The sequence below is a fragment of the Cebus imitator genome, unplaced genomic scaffold (assembly GCF_001604975.1).
Source record: "Cebus imitator isolate Cc_AM_T3 unplaced genomic scaffold, Cebus_imitator-1.0 Scaffold301, whole genome shotgun sequence".
NCBI lineage: Eukaryota > Metazoa > Chordata > Mammalia > Primates > Cebidae > Cebus > Cebus imitator.
In genome coordinates this window covers 776,928-793,832 of record NW_016107616.1, presented here as the reverse complement: position 1 = coordinate 793,832, position 16,905 = coordinate 776,928, and the positions used below count along the sequence as shown (strand labels likewise).

Below are 16,905 nucleotides of genomic sequence, written 5' to 3'. Positions count from 1 at the left end.
CCAGGAGGTTGAGACTCTGTCTCAAAAAAAAATTAAGAAGTTCCATAGAAATGTTAACAAATTTAAATAAAAAGTTGACTGCTCCCTCAGATGATGATAAGGAATCGTCACAAGAACTCTAGCAATACAAAAAGCCAGAGTGTCTTCACACCTTCAAAGCATTGCAGTAGGCCTCTAGCAATAGATCTGAACTAAACTGCAAAGTCTAAAAAGGCAAAGAAATAATTCAAACTCTGGACTGCAGGAAAACTGAATGAGATCCAAGGGAAAGTCAAAATCCAACACAAGGAAACCAGATAAATGATTCAGGATGAAAAATACAAGATAGCTATATTAAAAGAAAAATAGAACTTTTCTCATTGAAAAATTTACTAAATGAATTCCAAAATACAGTTGGAAGCTTTACTAATAAGCTCCACAAAGCAGAAGAAATAATTTTAGAACCTGAAGGCTGGTCTTTTGACTTAATCCAGTCAGACAGAAGTAAAGAATATTTAAAAACGAACACAGCTTTGAGAAATATGAGATTACATACTATATCCAAACCTATAATTTATCGGCATTCCTGAGAGGAAAAAAAAAGTAAGAAACATGGAAAACATAATTGAGAGAATAATTCAAGAAAATTTCCCTAGTCTTACTAGAGTAGTCAACATGCAGATAAGAGAAATTTCAAAAAGACTTTTGAGATACTGTACAAGATGACCAAAGTCAGGGCATATGGTCTTCAAACTGTCCAAGGTCAGTGTAAAAACAAACAACAACGACAAAACAAACCTTAAAAGCAACTGGAGAAAAGGACCAAATCACCTATAAAGAAAATCACATCAAATTAGCTGCATATTTGCATTCTTGTTTGATAGTATTGTTTTGGTCTCAAAAAATTCTCTTTATTATTAGTCCAGAAGTCTGAATTACAAATATCTTGTGTAGAGAATTATATATCCTGACATTGTATTTTTCTTGCAGATTATGTTAGGGTCAAGTCCAGTTATTTAATATTTAATACCTAATATTTTGCTCAGATATTATTGTTGCTAAAATCAGTGTAAATGTTTTTAAATGAGACTATCAAAACAAGCTACCTATGGGAGAACATATAAGAAGCACCATTTCGATTGAACTGAAGTCCTTTCTGTATTACTATTAAACTCCACAAAGATAATAATTTAAGAAAGTTAAAGTATGCATGATTAAAAATTAACAACATAATTTACCCATATGCCTGTTTGTCCCTTTAATATATTAAACTCCTTTACCACATAATTTTTAATTAAAATATATTTTTTATAGTAACATGTAATTTTTATACATTACTGTAAAAATACAAAATTTTATAGTTTTTTTTTCTTCAGAGTATGTGTTTTTCCTAATTATCAACTTTAAGAATCACCTAAAATGATTTATTTCAGAATCCCACAGTTTGTATCCTGCACTCTTGAAGGTTTAACAAGAAAATATCTTCAGATAATTGCTTGATATGGTTTTGTTCACAGCATGGTCTGACATATTTGACAATAGTTCTTTTTTTACATGCCTAGTAATAAGTAATGTATCTCTACTTGTGGCCAATTTCTAATGTTGTCTTTGATGATATAAATAAGAAATGTAAAATAATACCACATTACCATATTAAAAATTAAGAAATGAAGAAGGAAAATTCTAAAAACAAATATTTTGTTTAAATTATGAATGTTGGTTTACAGATGAATAAGGAAGATGGAGAATACAAGAGATCAGTAAATGATAGAACATCTATTCTATGATCTCATTATGTAAATAATGCCTTATTTGTATTCCATACAACAATTTGGGGTACTTATAGAATAGACCAGTTTCTGTCTGTCAGGAGAAAATGGAGATGTATTTTAACAGACTTCATAAAAGGATAATTGCATTGCAAAACCAAACAAACATATACACACGCAGAAAAAAAACGAATAATACTTGGCACTAGAAAGCGACATCTGTGGTGATGACTGCAACTGGCTTCTCCCACAGTACGTGACAGGGCTATCTGGCAACAATCTGTTTAACAATTTGACCAATGAAAATAAATTGGATACAAATAGCCCATGACAGGTATAAGATCTAACTTGACTCGGAAGTTGGCAGGAAGACACGATGGTACAGAGAGATAGTGCCTTTGAAACAGTTGAGGAGGTCACAGGAAACTCTAAGGTATTTTATATTGTAGTAACTGAACTATGTGCTTTATTTTTAACTGCTCAGAGTCTTTTATAGCCACATAATTATATCATTGTTTTATCCATTTTTAAAACATATCAAAAAACATATCCACAGTCACTATTCTAAAAACTGAATGCCTTCTATCAGACCATTCCAACATTCAAGATGATAAGAATTTACTAATACTCTCTTTAGTTAAGGGAGCTCAGGCTAAACCAACATGGTCTATCCAGATAGTTTTCTAAACTTCTGAAGCATTCAGCTCTGAAATGCTTCCCTCATGTCATGTTCAAAGTTCTTCTAGTTCTTAAATATTATCTAAGCCTACCAGGAATTAAATGATCTTGGGGAAGTTCTCTAAAATCTTTCAGAAAACAATTTACAGCTATGTTCCCCAGCTCCACCCTTTAACGTTGACACTTTAACTTCATTAGGAAATAAACTCAGAGCCTTTTCTAATGATTAAATAGAAAAACCCAATGCTATTGCTCATTGAGTCATTCCTTGGAGGATCATAGTTTTCTTTAATCCTGTATTGGTAAATACGTAGGATCATTTGACAAAATACTTGGACTTAATAAGACTCAGGGACAAAAATGAATTATCTGGAAACCCTAACACCTCTCTGTATTTAAAAGGCTTACCTCCACTATCAAATTCCTCTTTTTATGGCTTACCTGCTGCAAAGAATACATGTTGAAATTTAGTCACATCAAAAAATAGTTTTCAATTTCTATTTGCATTAGCTATGTGACTAAGCATGTTACTTACCTCCTCTGTGCAACCGTTTTCTCAAACTTAGAATAAATAGTTTTGACATAATAATATACATTTTCCCTGTTTTTACTTTAAAATTTTATTGCTGAAGTTGAAAATAAAATTTTTTTAAATATCCCTGAGTGACATTTAGCAGTAACTTTCCAAAAGAAAATTGGATTATTGCAACCTACTTAAAACAAATTTCCATTAGAAATGCCAACTGTCAATGCATATCCAAATATATTACTGTGAGCTTTCATGAAACTGTATCAGTTTTACTTAATAAGATTTATTGAAGAGGAATGAAGTTTTATTTACCATGCTTTTATGTGAATAGATCAAAATGTTTACATATTGAAAATGAGGGGGGAAAATAAATATAAACAGGAAAATTGTTTTGAGTTTTACATTGTTATTTCTCCATTTTTTTCCACAAGTAACTGTTTTTCAATTTTTTGTTTCCAATAATTTCCGGTTATATACAGCATGGTACTAAGTGAGTTAAAAATAACTGCGGGAGTTTCAGAATTATTTAACTTGGCATTTTATGGCCCATGAAGTCTAAGTAAAATGATTATATTTTAATATATGTATAAGGCAGATAATTTATAATTTTCCTGGATTTATTTTAGATATACATTTTATAAGTGACAAAATGGCTTTTACCAATATAAGATATTAGTTTGTGGCAGTTTTATCAGAGAGCTTAAGGCTCCAAATGCATGTTATGGAGAACAGGGGAATGTAGACATAAGGTACTTATCAATGAAAAATTAATCTCTATTCATAGTTCAACAAGACTTCTATACAATGAAAGAAGCCAACAAAATAAATAAAACGTACTATGAAAGGACTCTAAAAAGCTGAAACATACAAATTAGAATCTGCTATGATCTGACGATTCTCTGAAATTCATGAGTTGAAACTTAAACTCCATGTGGTGGTATTAAGAGGTGTGGCTCTCTGGGAAGTAATTACTTCATGAGGATTTCACGTCCATGAAAGAAACAGTGCTTTATATGAGGACTGGAGGGAACTAACTCCAGTGCTATTTGTTCTTCCACTCTTCTGCCATGTAAGTGTTTGTCTCCTTTTGCCCTTTTTATTCCTCCCACTGTGTGAGACACCTAGGTATAGATAGGAAATGATACCAGAATAATGGGTGTTGCTCTAACAAATATTTAAAAATGTGGAAGCAGCTTTGGAACTGGGTGATAGGTTGAGGCTGAAACACTTTTGAAGCAAATTATGGAAAAACCCTAGATTACCATGAACAAACTGTTAAGGATAATTCTGGTGGAGACTCAGATGCAAAGAAATGATGTAAGAAAAGCCTCATAAATCTTAAAGATTCTGTAAGTAGTCATAACCATAAATCTGGTGGAAATATGGACAGTAAAGATCAATTTGATGAAGTCTTAGGCACAAATGAGAAATATATTAATGCAAACTGAAGGAAGTAACATCCTTGCTTATAATCCAAAAAAATTCTAAGACCAACAACCAACTAAATGGACTGCTTCTCTCAGCCAAAGTTATTCCAAAGTTAACCTGAAAAACCAGTTCGGGACATGATGGAAAGTGACGGTCAGATATGCCTTATTATACCCTCCTCTCTTTGAAATTCAGGGACAGCTGACCAACATAAACATTAAAAGAGAGGCCTTAAGACTGATAGAATAGCCAGGTATGATGGCTCATGCCTGTAATCCTTACACTTTGGGAGACTGATGTGCGTGGACTCCTTGAGTCCCAGAGTTCAAGACCAGTCTAGTCTTACGTCTCCCTAAAATGTCTGAAACCAAGCTGTAGCTTCATTATCTTGGACACATGTTTCCAGGACCCCCTGAAGCTGTGTCACAGGCGTGTCCTTAACCTTGGCAAAATAAACTTCTAAATTAATTGAGACTTGTCTCAGATACTTTTTGGTTTACATTGCTAAAAAGTGGCAATACAGTTCGCTGAATTGTCTGTGCCCTGATATTTTGCAGAAGGTCTCTGTAACCCAGCCTGGAGTGCAGTGACATGATCACAACTTCCTATAGCCTCAAACAAACTCCTGGACTCAAGTAAGCCTTCTGCCTCAGTGCTCTGAATGATTGGAGCTACAGGCACGTACCACCATGCTCAGCTAATGTTTTGTAATTTTTTTTTTAGAGACAGGGTTTTGCAGTGTTGCCCAGACTTGTCTTGAACTTCTAGGCTCAAGTGATCTACCTGCCTTGGCGCCCCAAAGGGCTGGGATTACAAGTGTGAGCCACCACACCCAGCTGGCAGAAAGAATTTCTAAGCACTGTGTTCTGGGCACTGCATGGTTCTCTTGACTGCCTATAGTAAAATGTAAAAATATATAAATGAATGAAAGAAAAAGTTTAAGATTAAAAGGGAAGCAAAACTTTAAAAATTAGAAAAAAAAAATTCTCAGCCTGGTCATCTAAAGAATGGGAAGTCCTGTTTGGGAAAGAAACCAGGGGTGTGGACAAGCAAATTTATGATAGGGAGATTAGAATGAACAGAAGGAAGCCAGAAGCTGTTCATTATGACAATGAAATAGTAATCCTAAAGGCATTTTGAAAATCTCTGAGGCTGCCACTCTTATGCCCAGCCCAGATTGGTAGGGCTTTGGGGGCAGAAAAAAAACTTTTTTTAATTGCATTTTAGGTTTTGGGGTACATGTGAAAAACATGCAAGATTGTTGCAGAGGTACACACATGGCAGTGTGATTTGCTGCTTTCCTCCCCTTCACCTATATCTGGCATTTCTCCCCATGCTGTCTCTCCCCTCCTCCCCACCCCCTCATCCCTCCTCCATTTCCCCCCAACAGACCCCAGTGTGTAGTGCTCCCCTCCCTGTGTCCATGTGTTCTCATTGTTCAACACCCGCCTATGAGTGAGAACATGCGGTGTTTGATTTTCTGCTCTGGTGTCAGTTTGCTGAGAATGATGGTTTCCAGGTTCATCCATGTCCCTACAAAGGACATGAACTCATCATTTTTGATGGCTGCATAATATTCCATGGTGTATATGTACCACATTTTCCCTGTCCAGTCTATCATCGATGGGCATTTGGGTTGGTTCTAGGTCTTTGCTATTGTAAACAGTGCTGCAATGAACATTCATGGAACGATTTATAATCCTTTGGATATATACCCAGTAATGGGATTGCTGGGTCAAATAGAATTTCTATTTCTAGGTCCTAAAGGAATTGCCACACTGTTGGCAATCCCACCAACAGTGTAAAAGTGTTCCTATTTCTCCACATCCTCTCCAGCATCTGTTGTCTCCAGATTTTTTAATGATCACCATTCTAACTGGAGTGAGGTGGTATCTCAATTTAGTTTTGATTTGCATTTCTCTAATGACCAGTGATGATGAGCATTTTTTCATGTTTGTTGGGCAAATTTTAAGTAAGAGCCTAGTGTGCTCCTTGGATTAGGGCTCACTGCCCAGGGACACATGAAATCTTTATCCCCTTCTTTCCAGTGCAATGCTTTTTGCCACATCGGCTGTGGCTTAAGCAACCCCAGTTGCAATGCAGGCAGACACAAGCACTCAGAAGACACAAGCATTCCACTTTGTTGGCATGATGTGGCCCTTACTATGATGACATGTAGAGTGTACAAGTTGTGGAGAAATGGCTACTTCCACCTAGATTTCAGAGCATGCTCTGGAGAGCTTCACAGTTGAACCAAATAACTGCCACAGGGTTTGGACTGTTATAGTTTCTGCTAGGGAACTCCCCAGTGAAGCCATGGGCTCAGAGCAACTGTGAGACACCATTAGGACAATGTGTAGTGGAACCATGGAAATGGAGGTACTTCTGAGACCTCAGCATCACCAGCATGCAGTGTTCCATACAGGCATGCAACTGTGATGTATATATCTTAGTGTATTTTGCATTGCTATAAAGGAATACCAGAGGCTGTTTATTTTTTTAAAAAAGGGAGTTAGTTTGTTCATGATTCTGCAGGCTATACAAGAAGCATGTGTCTGATAAGGACCCCAACCATGGCAGAAAGCAAAGAAGAAACAGGCATTTTACATACATGGAATGGTATGGGGAGGGTGACACACTCTTTTAAATAGCCAGGTCTTGCTTGAACCAAAATATCAAAAACTTACTCCTCACCTCTGTGACAGCACCAAGATGTTTCTGTGAAATCTGTCCTCCAAATGCCTCCCACTAGGCTCCACCTCCAACAATGGGGATCAAATTTCAACATGCAATGTGAAAGGGACACATATCCAAGCTATAACAGCATGAGAACTGAACCATGGGCTGCACCCAGCACAGCCATAGGTGAGAAATTGCCCACGGCCATGGGGGACTAACCCATATACAAGTGTGTCTGAAAGGCATGACATGGAGCCCAAAAAATGATTCTTATTAAGCCTTAAGATTTAATTTGATTTCACATGTTCACAGATGGAGAGCAGTTTGCCTTAGGATGATTCATATCTTGAGCCTTACCCATATGTGATTTACACAAGACCCTAGACTTTAGGTTTTTGAGTTGATGCTGGAAAAGATAAGACTTGTGGGGATTTGGGGTGTAATTTATGTATTTTTCTTATGAGAAACACATGAATTTTCAGGGACAGAAGCAGAATGCTATGGTCTGAATATCCTTCAAAATTCACAAGTTAAAATTTAATCTCCAATGTGGTGGTATTAAGTTGTGGGGCCGGTAGGGAAATGACTAAGTCATGAGGTCTACACCATCATGAATGGATTAGTGAATTATAAAAGGGACAGAGAGAATTAATATATGCCCTTTTTATTCTTCCATTCTTCTCCCACATGATAAGTCAGTATTCATCCCTTTTGCCCTTTCTGTCCTTTACACCACGTGAGGACACCTAGAAATATGCCATGTATGAGGAACAGGCCTTCACCAGATGCCAAATCTGCCAATGCCTTGATCTTGGACTTCCTGGCCTTTAGAACTGTGATAAATTAATTTTCTTGTTTATAAATTTTCCAGTCTCAGGTATTTTCTTGTAGTAGCACAAACAAAGACAGCAGCCTAATCCATACAATTCAGTAATTATCTATTGACTAGTTACTGTGTAAAGAGGTTGTGTTTTTGCAAGAAATGTTCTTTGGACATTATATTGAAAGGCCATTCAATAAGAATCACTATGCTAATGTTACATAATTGACAAAAATAATGAATAAAAAACACTCTAATGAAGATCTAATAACCAGTAATAATAATCACTATTGTGTGCGTGCATCAAATTCTTACTATACCAGATTTCCAGTATTCATTGAGGATAATTACAATAAAGACAACTTGAAAATTACATTTAAGTAGCACAACACAGAAATCAAGAGTAAAAAACTGGAAAATATATACAAATTTCTACTTGGGACATAAATTTGAGAAGATAAATATGACGATATTACAGTTTGCAGAGTGATAGCAATTGGATTCGTAACAAGAGTTATTTTAGAGGCATATAATGGTAGATGTCTTATTTGTCGTGGGTCACCTGAGAGCCACACAGGACAGGGGAACTTCCCTCCAGCCAAGGGAGATGGTGAGTGAGTGTGCTACCCAATGGGGGAAACTGTGCCTTTTCCATGGAACTCTGCAACCCGCAGATCAGAAAATCCTGCTCGCAAATCCATGTCACGGGGGCTTAGAGTCCCAACCCTGGAACATGTAGATTCTTACAAACAAGTTAAGATGGCAGGCATAAAAGTAAAACAAAGCTAATGAGAATAATGGTCATATGTTATATGATGCATAAATGGAAAATCAATAGATACATTAGATTACTACAGTATGTTGTGGCAAATCCATAAAACTTGTTCTAAATAAATAATTATCTTTAGGAAATGTCCATTACAAATATTTTTTAAATTTAGTTTTAGATGATCAATATAATTCAAACCCTCATTAAGTCAAGTTTGTGAAAATTTTTACAAACTTGACTTAATGACCCCATCAGAAATATTGAAAATGTATTAATCTGGAAATAAATATTAGTTTTTATTATTTCCATTTAATTATTTTATTTTATTTATTTCAGCCAAACTTTGCTGATCTTTTGGATTGATTTTAAATTAACAAAATTATTCAGGGGTCCTGGATTTTCTACTTATGCCAAGGATGAGTGGCATATCTTATGTAACTTAAAAATAAATTTTAAAATAAATTGAAATGTCCAGTAACACCATGTAGAACTTTCTGTTTATTTGTTGCTTTGGGACAGGCCAGAAATTGTAGCAGGAAAGTGTTAGGGATGCTTACATATCCCAGTAATAAGAATGTCTACTGTGTGCATGCATCAAGTTCTTACTACACTAGATTTCCAATATTTGTTCTTTCAATAAAGAATTGAAGCTTCCCATGACAAGACAGAGTCACAGCTTTATTCTACTAGACATACAAAGAAGACTTGGTACCATTCCTTCTGAAACTATTCGAAACTATTGAAAAGGAGGAACTCATCCCAATTATTTTTATGAAATGAACAACATCCTGTTACCAAGTTGGACTAAAGACTTAAGGTAAAACCCCAAACCATAAAATCCCTACAAGAAAACCTAGGAAATACCATTCAGGACATAGGCTTGGACAAAGTCTTCATGACAAAAATGCCAAAAGCAATTTCAACAAAAACCAAAATTGACAAATGGTATCTGATTAAAGAACTACTGCACAGCAAAGTATCATTAGAGTGATTGGACCACATACAGAATAGGAGAAAATGTTTGCAATCCTCCATTTGACAAGATCTAATATCCAGAATTTACAAGGAACTTAAACATATTTACAAGAATGAAAACAACCCCATCAAAAAGTGGGCAAAACATATGAACAGATGCTTTTCAAAAGAAGATATTTACACAGTCAACAAACATAGGGAAAAAAAGCATAACATCACAGATCATTATAGAAATGCAAATCAAAACCACAATGAGATGGCATCTCACACCAGGCAGAATGGTGATTATTAAAAGTCAGGAAGCAATAGATGCTGTTGAGGCTGTTGAAAAATAAGAATGCTTTTACACTGATGGTGGGAATGTAAATTAGTCCAACCATTGTGGAAGACAATATGGCAATTCCTTAAGGATCTAGAACCAGAAATACCATTTGATCCACCAGTCCCATTACTGGGTATGTACCCAAAAGAATAGAAATCATTCTACTATCAAGACACATGCACACATATGTTTATTGCAGCACTATTTACAACAGCAAAAACATGGAGCCAACCAAAATGCCCACCAATGATAGACTGGATAAAGAAAATGTGGCACATATACACCATGGAATACTATGCAGCCATAAAAAGGAATGAGATCATATCCTTTGCAGGAGCACAGATGAAGCTGGAAGCCATCATCCTCAGCAAACCTAACACAGGAACAGAAAACCAAAAACATGTTCTCACTCATAAGTGGGAGCTGAACATTGAGAACACCTGGACACAGAGAGGGGAGCAACACACACCAGAACCTATTGGGGAGTGTGAGGTGAGGGGAGGGAAATTAGAGAAGGGGTCATCATGTGTACCTACGTAACAAACGTGCATGCTCTACACATGTATCCCATGTTTTTTTAAGAAATAAATAAAAATTTTGACCTTTAAAATAATTATATATAACTTCCCATTGATTTGTATACAATATTAAAAAACACAAACACACATACTCTGCAAATGTCATCTGCCTCGTTCAAAGCATATTTACTAAATATTAACATTTCTCATATTTTATAAGCTTTCCTTGGCAAAATATAATAATTTTACTTCTCACTAAATATCTAAATACAAAATTCAGTAAAAGGATTTTTAATGTATTTTAAATCTAGTAGAGATAATATTTATACTATTTTCACTGAATTAATAAAAATATTCAATATATATGAAAAAGTTTTTTCTCAAAAATGTAATATACATTTGAGAAACAGAAAAAAATGTGTTAGAGGAATTTATTACTATATTTTAATATGAATATATTCAAAAATTGTATTTCTCAATATAATTTTAAAGAATCAAATATTTAAATTTATCATATCTATAGAAATGACTATAAAAATAGAAATATAATGGATATTGATGTTTCATATAATAATATACATCATATATTATAAAATGTTATTTCCCTTAATTTTTTGCAAGTTCTAAAACTCCCTGTATTGTATAGGGTATGATGAATAATATTAATAAAATGTTATGCTGAATTAGTGTTCTGAATGAGAAAAAGCACAAATCAAGAAATGTAATTTTAAAACAGTCACTATATGACAACAGAAATTATACTTTCAAGGTTAGTGAGTGCTTCCAAAAGCAATGTATCTAACACTGTTGTTAAAGTTTAGGAACAAGCCTGTAACAATTTGTGATATGATGCCATGTCAAGTACTTTTGCTTAAAATATAAATACAATCTTTGACAGAAAATGTTCCTCAGATATATAATAATACCCAAATTAATTTTTGAAGAAAGTTAGAAGTACAACTAGAAAGCTTTTTGCTTTTTCGGTTCTATAGCTATTTCACAAAACCTAAGAAAGAAAAATACAAATGCAATTCCTGTTTTCAAAATAACTCTCAGCAAAAGCAAAATATATGTGAATAATAGTATTCCATCATTTGAATAATATATTTACAATTTACATTTGCTTGCATATACAGACTTATGAGTATATGGATTATGGTACAGCTGTAGGTTGTAACCTACAAAAATGTAGTACTACATGTAATACAGTTTCTGCCAAATAATTGCTTAGGTAAACTCATATTAGCAAATATTATCTCCTTATAAGGTTAAATATTTTCTTAATATTGAGTAGTTATTTTAGTTTTACAAGGTATTAAAATAATATCTTTGATTTCTCATGTCCTACAATTACATGTGTAGATCCATTTATTCATCACAATATTCTCACGTATTAAATATTGTTATATGTGTTTAAAATAGCGTGAAAATGAGGTACATATAGAGAGTATATCTTAAAGTCATAGAATTGATGTTATCCTTTCAGCAGTTTGAAACCTCACATACTAGAAACTGCTTTGTAAAACTGACCCTATTAATTTACTACCCTTCAGTATCTGTTTCAGTTTCATACTCTGAGGATTGTTCTCTATGTGGGAGACAGATGTTTGTTTGATAATTCTTGGTTATGTATTACATCCTACTGCTGAAATGGCATAATTGCCTGAAGTAACATTTAAAGAGTTTAGTTCTGAAGTATGGTTGGTGGTGGGACTGTAAACAGACATAGTCTCTTCCTCACAGAATTTAATTGTCTGCTGGGAAAGATAGACATTCAAAATATAACTTTAATATAATATGGTAAAATAAGTAAAGAAGGTAACTTGAATAAAATTTGGTTTTGAAAGGGAAAATTACAAATTGTTTTATTCTACCTAAATTTTGCTAACCTACTGAGGTTCGGTGTTTCCTGTTAATTCACTATAACTTATACTAACCTGATAAGATAAATGCAGTATTTTGAAAGATCTAATGCAGGTATCAGCAAACATGTTCTGCAAAGGGCCACATGGTAATCATTTTACTTTTTGCAGGCCAAATGTATTTTCTGTCACATGTTCTTTTAGTAATTATTGTAAATAAGCTTTTTTAAAGATAGTTTTATATTTACAGAAAAATTAGGCACATACTATAGAGTTTGCTTATACCAACTGTACAGTGTTCCCTGTTATTCATGTATTATATTAATAAGGTTCATTTGTTACAAGTAATGTGAGGCAGGAGAATAGGGTCTGGAGGCAGGAAAACTAAGACCAATTCATGCTGACTTCCTAGAAATGAATCAAAAGGAAAACCCTACATCTCCACACCCGAGTAACAGAAGGATCAGACGCTACTTCCTTTGTGGCCACCATCCTTCTGCCTTACAGATGAAAAATGGAAAGTACCTCTGATTGGTCATCTCCCATGACCAGTCAGACTGGTTGCCAGCCACATCTTTATTTGCATAGGGTGTAAGTTTGTAACTTCACTTTAGCCTCTGAAGAAACCCATTAAACTAGTCATGGGCCACTCCTTCATTTACATAGGTTGTAACCAAGTAACCAATGGGAAACTTTTAGAGACTGTTTAAACTCCTGACAATTCTATAACCAGTGCTCTTGAGCTGCTTGCTTGAGCCCACTCCCACTCTGTTGGTGTATACGTTCATTTTAATAAATCTATACTTTCATTGCTTCATTCTTTTGTTTCTTTGTTTGTGTATTTTTTCCAGTTTTTCATTCAAAATGCCAAGAACCTGGATGACTCATACTCAAGACCCTCCATCAGTAACATAATGAGTCCATATTGTTAAATTATTAACTGGACTATAATTTATTTGTATTCCCTTAGTCTTTCTCTAATTTTCTTTTTATATTATACCATCCCATTAAAATATATCATATTTACATGTCACATCTTATTAGGTTCTTCTTGGCTGTGATGATTTCTCAGACTTTCTTTTTTTTTTCTCACTTTGAAAGCATTGAGGTATTCTGAAATATGCCCCTATAGTGGAATTTGTCTAATTTTTTTATGATTAGATTGGAGATTTGGGTCTTGGAGTGAAAGATCAAAGAGGTAAAATGCCATTTTTATTATATCATATTCAGGATACACATTATCAACATGATTTATAATTGTTGATGTTGACCTTGATCACCTGGCTGAAGTAGTATTTGCTAGGTTTCTCCATTACAAAGTTAATCTTTCCCTCCTCAACTTCTTTCTGTACTATTCCGTTTAGAGGTAGTCACTATACCTAGTGCACAGTTAAGGAGTGAGGTGTTATGCTCCCTCTTTTCCATATATTTTAAGTAGAATATACAAATAAAAACCATTCTTAGTTTATGGGCATTGCATAAACAAGCCCTTGGTTTACAGGTTGGATTTAAACTGCAGGCCATATTTTGCTGACCCTTGATCACTGGTTGTTTTTTTCTATTTGTGATAAATGACATATATAAAATATAAAGATGATATGCAGTAAAATGTATTTCTGAGTCTGTTACCTCAACTGCATTAAGGTTTAGAATATGCTTGAACTATAATTTTAAGGGTATTTTTACATTTATATTTCAATGCATGATAAATATGCTGCAGATACATGGTATAAAGTAAAAATTATATATTTATTTATTTTTTAGATTGTTTCGCAAATGCCTTAACAATATTTACTGAATTAATGCATAATTTTTCTGGTAGGAAGAAGGTTAGGAATTTATTCTTTGTCCACAAAATAATTCTTATCTCTTTCTTGATTCTGCCCACATTATCTGCACTTTGAAATGATTAATTTTGTCTAAATATAGATATGTTGTTTATGAATACAATGCAAAAAAATCTGAAAATAAGTATTAAGAGGATTATGATTCTAATTTATGCCTTATAAATTGTTGATGATAGCAAAGAAATATTTTTGATAAAATTTAAACAAATTGTCCCAATTGGAAAATAAATATAAGATATGCTCTAAAACTAAAAGAATATAAGCACTAAATATTCTTAACTTTTTAAAATGTATAAAATCCATGTATTTTGCCTATCAGTTTTTAATCTGTCTTTCTTATCTATGTATCTATCTATCTGTCTATCTCAGTACTTGCAAATAAAATGTTGGATAAAGCAAGATTCTGCAAGTCTTCAGTTAATCACCTCTGTAGAAGTAAAAGGCTTTACAAAAAAATAAGGTGCTCTTTGAAGCTGTGTGACAAAATTCAAAGAAGTGTGGCAATTTAAAACTTTCATAATAAGACAGAAATGTAAGAATATTGAGTAAGACATAAGATTTGAGACATAAATACATAAAATCACTCATGGTGAGAAAAACTAACATATTTTTCAGTTTATGTGTTTTAAATCTTTATTAGTTTATGTAAGTGTACATATCTCTAATGGTATTTGATATGGTTTGGCTGTGTCCCCACCTGAATCTCATCTTGAATTTCCATGTGTTGTGAGAGTTACTCATTGGGAGGTAATTGAATCATGGGGGAAAGTCTTTCCCATGCTGTTCTCAGAATAGTGAATAAGTCTCATGAGATCTGATGGTTTCAAAAAGAGGAGTTCCCCTGCACAAGGTCTCTCTTTTTGGCTGTTGCCATCCATGTAAGATGGGCCTTGCTCCTTGCTTTCTGTCATGATTGTGAGGCCTCCCCACTACATGGAACTGTAAGTCCATTAACCCTCTGTCTTTTGTAGATTACCTCGATTTAGGTATGTCTTTATCAGTAGCGTGAATACAGACTAATACAATGTTATTTACAATTTTTCTTATTTAGAAATTTAGAGTCCAGATGTGTAATGTTATCAATGGTGGAATAAAACCAAAAATTTTCAGTCTACAATTTAGTTATATTGTGAAACACCGAATATTAACCTAGAAAAACTCATGGGCCAAAACATCTTATAGTGATTGAAATCATCTTTAAACATACCAACTCAAGCTCCCTGATCATTCCCTACTGTGGGGAACGCTCCCGTGTGAGGCCCCCCAAAAATGGGCCTTACAATACGGAGGGCTCGAGCCCAGACACAGTGTCTCCAGTTGAGGGAGTCGAGCTATCGGAAAGCAGGAACAGAGAAAGACTTAGGTTAAAGTTAAACTTGTGGGCAATCGCCAGATGGCCATGCAGTCATGAGATGCATTGTGTACGATAATTGAGTTTTCTACTAAGTCATGTTTTACAACTTTGCTGATTTTCTCTAGAAGATAAATGACTTACCCTTAGATGAGATAGTGTGACAACCTGTTCTGGTTAATTAAATGACTTGCCCCTAGATGAGATAGTGTGACTACCTGTTCCAGTTAATTGTGTATCTGACCTTTCCATTGTTCTTACCCTATGATGCTGATTTTTCTACTTTAAAACTTTCTGTACCCCTTTGTCTCACGTAGGCACATACCTAAAAAAGATATATATATATATATATATATATATATATATATATATATATACTGACCCTGAGCACGAATAAAGTTGTTGGTAAAGCATATGCTTTTCAACCCTTCAGACCCCATCTATCATTCTTTGTCTTCCGCGCACCCCCCATCCAAGTTGGAACCCTCTTGCAGTCCGAGAGCTCCTGGCAGACGTGCTCCCGTTACCCTACCTGCCACCTATAACTCTATAGTGAAAGCAAAGGTGTTCATTCATTTATGAAACTAATTAATAATCATATGTTTAAAAATATGCTATTCTTAATTTAATCTCCTTATAAGAGTAAGAAGAATCAAAACTGGTAAAGATTAAGAGTTTCAGACTATTCCCCTGACTTCCTCACAAAAAAATGGACTACCAAAATTTGATTACATGAGAAGCCAGAAGCTTAGTACGAGCTCTTTGTACAGTTATATATAATAGCTCATATTTCTACCCAGGTCAAATAAGTCTCTCTTTCTGGAACCTCTAAGCATAGTCAACATAAGCATGAAGATTTGTTTATGAATTCCATGAGTTTGTGAAAAGCTGGCATTATTCTGTAACTCATTTGCTCGCTGACCGATTTTGCTATGTTTTTTCTATTCCTGAGCCACTGTCAGACTATTGTAAGTAGTTTATGTGGGAATATATTTAATTGATGGCAATATAATATTTCCTTCTCACTCTCCCCTTCAGAAATGTTTCTATGTGCACTGATTTATTCTTCCAAGTAAATTAAAAAAAAAAAAAAACAAACTTAGTCACATTTTCAATTTTTTTTTAATTTGTTGGAAATAATAAATTTATAATTTTAGTAAAAACCTTAAATACATAATTACGCTATTGTCATACTAACAAAGAATGTTGAAAGTGACAGCAGGAACACCATCATCTTGGACAAACACCGCCATTTTAAGTTCTGGCTCCCTTTTTAGCCTTATGCATTTCAGGGAAACCACTTCTCTTCTAACAGCAGGCAGCCTAAAAGAGCAGACAGTAAAACACAGATAAGACAGTTAATGCAAGGAAGGAGGATT

The 16,905-nt window shown here is 34.3% G+C and overlaps 1 long non-coding RNA gene across 1 annotated transcript; it reads right to left on the bottom strand.

The window, feature by feature from the left end:
- Positions 1-439: 439 nt before the first annotated feature.
- Positions 440-15,514, bottom strand: LOC119467535. The gene is made up of 3 exons (XR_005196071.1): positions 15,411-15,514; positions 9,781-9,785; positions 440-451 (listed from the first exon to the last, which is right to left on the bottom strand). It is a non-coding gene; the product is annotated as an uncharacterized LOC119467535 (long non-coding RNA).
- Positions 15,515-16,905: the final 1,391 nt, after the last annotated feature.